Genomic DNA, 5,416 nt, shown 5'->3' on the forward strand with positions numbered 1-5,416 from the left:
AAACGACCATAACTTGAGCTACAGAAGTCCAAATAATGCGGTTCCAGTTGGGTTGGAAAGCTAACATCCTGGGCTTTGAAACGATATAAGATTTGCCATAGTTGCATCGCGCATAGGGGCGCGCACGCGCACGGTACGCGGACGCGCCGATAGTGGCACATGACCCACTTAATGCAACACATGGCCAGCGATTTTAGAAGCCTTGTGGGCCCAATCCAACTCATTTCTGATGCTATTTAAGCCAAGGATTGAAGAGAAATCAACATACTTTTCATACTTTTCTCATTAGTCATAGTTTAGTTTTAGTTTAGTTTTAGAAGTAGTTTCTAGAGAGAGAAGCTCTCACTTCTCTCTAAAATTAGGATTAGGATTAGGTTTAGTTCTTAGATCTAGGTCTTAATTCATGTTCTCTTCTACTTCTACTTCTCAATTCTTTGTTGTTACATTCATCATTCTTCTATTCTTTGTTGTAATTTCCTTTATGTTGTTCTTATACTTAGTTGTAGATCTACTATTGTTCCTTCCATTTTCTTCCAATTCAATTTGAGGTAATTCATAATAATTGTTATTCTTTAGTTTTCTATTGTTGATCTCTTGCTTTTGTAGTTATGATCCTCTTTAATTCTTGCCATTTATGTTGTTTACCTTTATTTCCTTCCAAGTGTTTGATGAAATGCTTGGTTGGATTTTAGAGTAGAATTTTATGTTCTTGGCTTGGAAAGGTAACTTAGAAACTCTTGAGTTACTAATGTCCAAGTAATTGATGATTGGGATCCATTGACTCTAGTTCTCACTAATTGAATTAGTAGAGAGTTAGGACTTATGGACTAGGATTGATATAGCTCATTTGACTTTCTTTTACTACTAGTTAGAGGATGATTTAATGAGATTAATCCTTGCCAATTCTCATATTGTGGTTAGTGATTAGGATAGAGATCCTTGACCACCAACCCTTGCCAAGACCTTTTTAGCCATTAGTTTACTTTCTTGCCATTTATCTTTCATGCCTCTTATCAAAACCCCAAAAATAACTCATAACCAATAACAAGACACTTTATTGTAAATCCTAGGGAGAACGACCCGAGGTTTAAATACTTCGGTTTATAGATTTTAGGGGTTTGTACTTGTGACAAACAAATTTTTGCATGAAAGGATTATTGTTGGTTTAGAGACTATACTTCAACGAGATTTCATTTGTGAAATTCTAAACCGTCAAAAATCCAAATCATCAAAATGGCGCTGTTGCCGGGGATTTGCAATGGTGTTATGTTATTGGTTATTGTACATATGTGAATATTGTAAATAGCTTGTCTCTTGTTTGTTTACTAGATTTTGTTAGTTTTATTTTGTTTTTTCACTATGAATTCTCACTTTGGCTATGAGTTTGGTTCTAATTTTGTTGTAGAAAATGTGCACCTCAATGATGACATTCATTATGGATGGAACCAACAAAGATGGGAGGAGCCTTAAGGAATTGATCACTCCTATTGGCAACAACCTCCGGATACTTATAGGTATAATTTCCATCCTAATGCATGCCAATTTAACGGCTATGATGACTCTTTTGTGACACTCCACAACCACCATCATATGCCTATGAATCTCATCCTCAACATGAACCTCAACCATTCTCACAAGCCTTTCATTACCAAACACCGCCTTATGATCCATATCCATCATATGACCAAACCTCCATACCATACTCTTATGACCATTATGAGCAAGAACCCTTAGAACCACCACAACCCTATCAAGATTACTCCCAAGAACCACCTTCCTATTATGAACCCTCTCTCCAAAATGATGAATCTTCCTACCCACCCCAAGCCCCAATAGACGATTCTCTCACTTTGATACTTCAAGGACAAGAAGCCATGAAGCGGGATACACTTAAGTTTGTGACCAATTTGACCAAGGTAGTGCATACTTTAGCCCATCAATGTTTGAAGACTCAAGGTAATTCCGTGACCACATGTGAAAGGTCAAAAGAAGAGCAAAGCATGAAGGAGAAATTGAAAAATCCGGTAGAGAAGGGAGAACCAAGTTTTGTATTGGAACAATTGGAGGAGCCTATGATCATTGAATAAAAGGAATAGGTGGTTGAAGATTTAGGAGATGTTGAAAGTCCATGGGCATGTAGCATCATGGAGAACTCTTCCAAGAAGCTTGATATCGATGTTGAGGAGGGTGCGCAACCTCCAAGACATATCATCGTTGAAAACTTGAAAGAGGCTTATCAAGAGATGGATTCAATCATGGATGAATTTCTCTCTACAATGGAATCCTCTCCCATTGGACATGGAGTTAAAATTATAAAAGAATGTGCACAACCTCCCATACCCTTGGTGAGCAATGAAGAAGAGAGTGAATCAAAAGAGAGCTACCAAGAGAAAAAAGTTGGAATGGTGTATATTGAAATTGAAGAATATGAAGAGGTTGATCAAGAGATGGATTCATTCATCAATAAATTCCTATCCAAAATTGAATCACCTCCCATTGGGCAAGATGAAGTTCTTGAAGACAACACCAAGCCAAGTGAAAAAGGGGAAAAGGTTGAAATTGAAGAAGCTTGTGAAGAGGTGGGAACAACTAAAGAAGAGCCTAAAGAAGTAGACCTTGCATTGTCTAAGTGTGAGGAGGTCCCCCTCCCCAAGTCACCATCCAACACAACATTCAAGTGGGTAAAATTCTTATCCATAAGCTTTACTTTCTCGCTTGAATATGGCTTGATTCAAAATGATGGTCAACTTAGAGCTCTTTGTGGAGTTAAGAGTAGGAAAGAGTTGTGTAGTGGTTGGAAACATCATTCTCAGCTCATGACGGTTGTAAGCTCAAAATTCAAAAGCAATGGTTGGTGTGGAACCAAATTGCATGGGTCTAGGAAATTTTTTGGAAGCTTCTTTGAGAATTCCAAGATTATGCCACCCAAGTGGAATAATGATAATCAACTCAAAGATGGGTGTAGAAACAAGATATGGGATCCCGGAATACATGAGGATTGCCTTTGGGAGCTCATAGCTTGTGAGGAACTCCACCCATGCTTGAAGTTATTAATCTTGAATGATGGACTTTATTGGAAGACCAAGCATTGGTGGATGTTCCGAGATGAGTACAAGCACAAGCCACCTTGATAAGAAGCTCCCCATAAGTCCAACTTAAGGACAATAAATAAAAGTGCTAGGTGGGAGACACCCCACCATGGTAAACTCTTTCCATACTCTTTTAGTTTTGTTAATAAGTGAAGGAGTCGCCATTGTAGGTAGATTTCTCATTTTCATTTTTATCTTTTGTAAATATTGGTAGAATTAGTTTAATTTCTTGTTTTTATTATTTTATTGAGTTTAGTTAGTAGTATAGTATTTTGAATAAGGTTTTAGGGTGTTTTGGTAGCTGTTTGGGGGATTGAAAGGCTTGGATTGGTGCAAGAACTTAGAAAAAATATTTTGAAAAAACAGAACACCATCCACACATGCGCGCACATCACGCGTACGCGCACTTGAGCATTTTTCGACCATCCACGCGGACGCGCACTGTACGCGTACGTGTGGATGCAAAATTTCACCTCCAGCCAAAAAAACCCGAGAGTTAGGCCTGCACTGTGCGAACATTGGGCTTAAGGCACAGGTCTGTGCACGCGTGCGCGCACCTGGCGCGTACGCGCACATGATCTTAAATTCGCAATGCACGCGCACGCACACTATGCGCGCGCACGTCGATTGCACAATCTGCACCCCCGGTACTTTTACCCGAGAGTTGTGCCACTTTTGGGCCGACATTATGCCTCCGGCCTAACTCGACGCACGCGTGCGCGCACCTAGCGCGTACGCGTCCTAGCGCGTACGCGTCCTAGCGCGTACGCGTCCTAGCGCGTACGCGTCCTTCGACCAATATGCCCATTGACGCGTAAACGTGCATGACGCGCACGCATCGGTAAAAAAAAAAGAGAGTTTTTTTCTCCCCTTCCGTTTTCTTTTGCTTATCACATTCGCATACTTCTACTCTTCCCATTTTCATTTAGTTTTTGTAGCATGTTTTCATTTTTTTTAAGTCATTTTAATAATGGTGTTGCATCTTCCTACTCAATTGTTGAGACTTTCTTACATTATTTTGGTGCTTCTTGACTTGTTTGATATTGTTGGGTGATGAAACTTTTAAATCAATGCTTCATCTTGTATGACTCTTGTGTCTTTGTGCATTGATATGACCTCATATTGTCTTTCATGACCCACTTCTTCTCATTTGAACTTGATGCTCAATACACTCTTCATGCTTTAACTTTACTCTTGCATTGAGCTTAATGATATGCTTTAGCTTACATTGTTTTCTCACTCACATGCTTAGCTAACATGTAGTAGGGAATCATACTCTTATTTAGCATTAGCCCCCGCCTATGTTCTACTTGCCTTGATATCTTTGTTATAGGCTTAATTTTCTTTCCTTTTCTTTCCTTTTAGGTTGGCCACTAGAAAAAAAAGGAAAAGTTTCTAAATGGGGCAACAAACAAGTCATCCGCACAACCTTTTGAAGGAGCTCATCAATTCTAGCAACCCATCCACCTTGCTCTTCTTTGCATGCACCGAGGACGGTAAAATCTTCAAGTGTGGGGAGGTTGTCGACCGATCTCCATGGGTAATAATTTTCTTTTCAACACCAATGTTAGTTAGTTATTGCATTTGCATGATAGGTTGCATATTAGTTAGAATCTATACATATTTTACTACCTTCTTCTTATTAGGACTACTTGGTTAGAGTGATGAATTCTTTTCCGAGAAACCATTTTAGGGTAACCTACCAGTTTGAAAAAATTTTTTTGTTGAACTTGCTTGAAAGAATGTACTTTGGAACATGGATTTTGAGCTAAGAACACAAGCTTGTGAGATTCGAGCCTAATGGTGTGGTTACATCTTATAACCACTTATTTTTCCTTCTTGTGTGCATTATTCTCTTCCTATGAATGCAATCTTTGATTTGTTTGATTCTTTATGTCCATTATTTTGTGTATTCATGCATTTATATGAGTGAGCCCATCATTTCATTTGCTCACTTACCCAAATAGCCTACCTTTTACTCTCCATTGTAACCAATTTTGAGTCTACGCTTAACCCACTTATTCTCAATGTTAGCACATTACAAGCCTTAAAGCGAAAAACAATAAATGTCCTTTATTTCGATCTTTGATTAGCTTAGGCTAGTGTGTGTGAGCATCATTCAAGTGTGGAAAACTTGGGAGGGACATTGGTTGAGGTAAAAGGATGTGTTTTGTTTTGTACTCTTATATTTGGGGAATCGGGTACATACTCATGTGTTAATTAAATGTAAGACCTTATGCATTGATATTCTAGAAAAAAAATGAGAAAAACAAAAGAAAAAAATAATATATATGAAAATAGAAAAGAAAGAAAAAAAAGAGAAGAAA

The sequence above is a fragment of the Arachis hypogaea genome, chromosome 2 (assembly GCF_003086295.3).
Source record: "Arachis hypogaea cultivar Tifrunner chromosome 2, arahy.Tifrunner.gnm2.J5K5, whole genome shotgun sequence".
Taxonomy (NCBI): domain Eukaryota; kingdom Viridiplantae; phylum Streptophyta; class Magnoliopsida; order Fabales; family Fabaceae; genus Arachis; species Arachis hypogaea.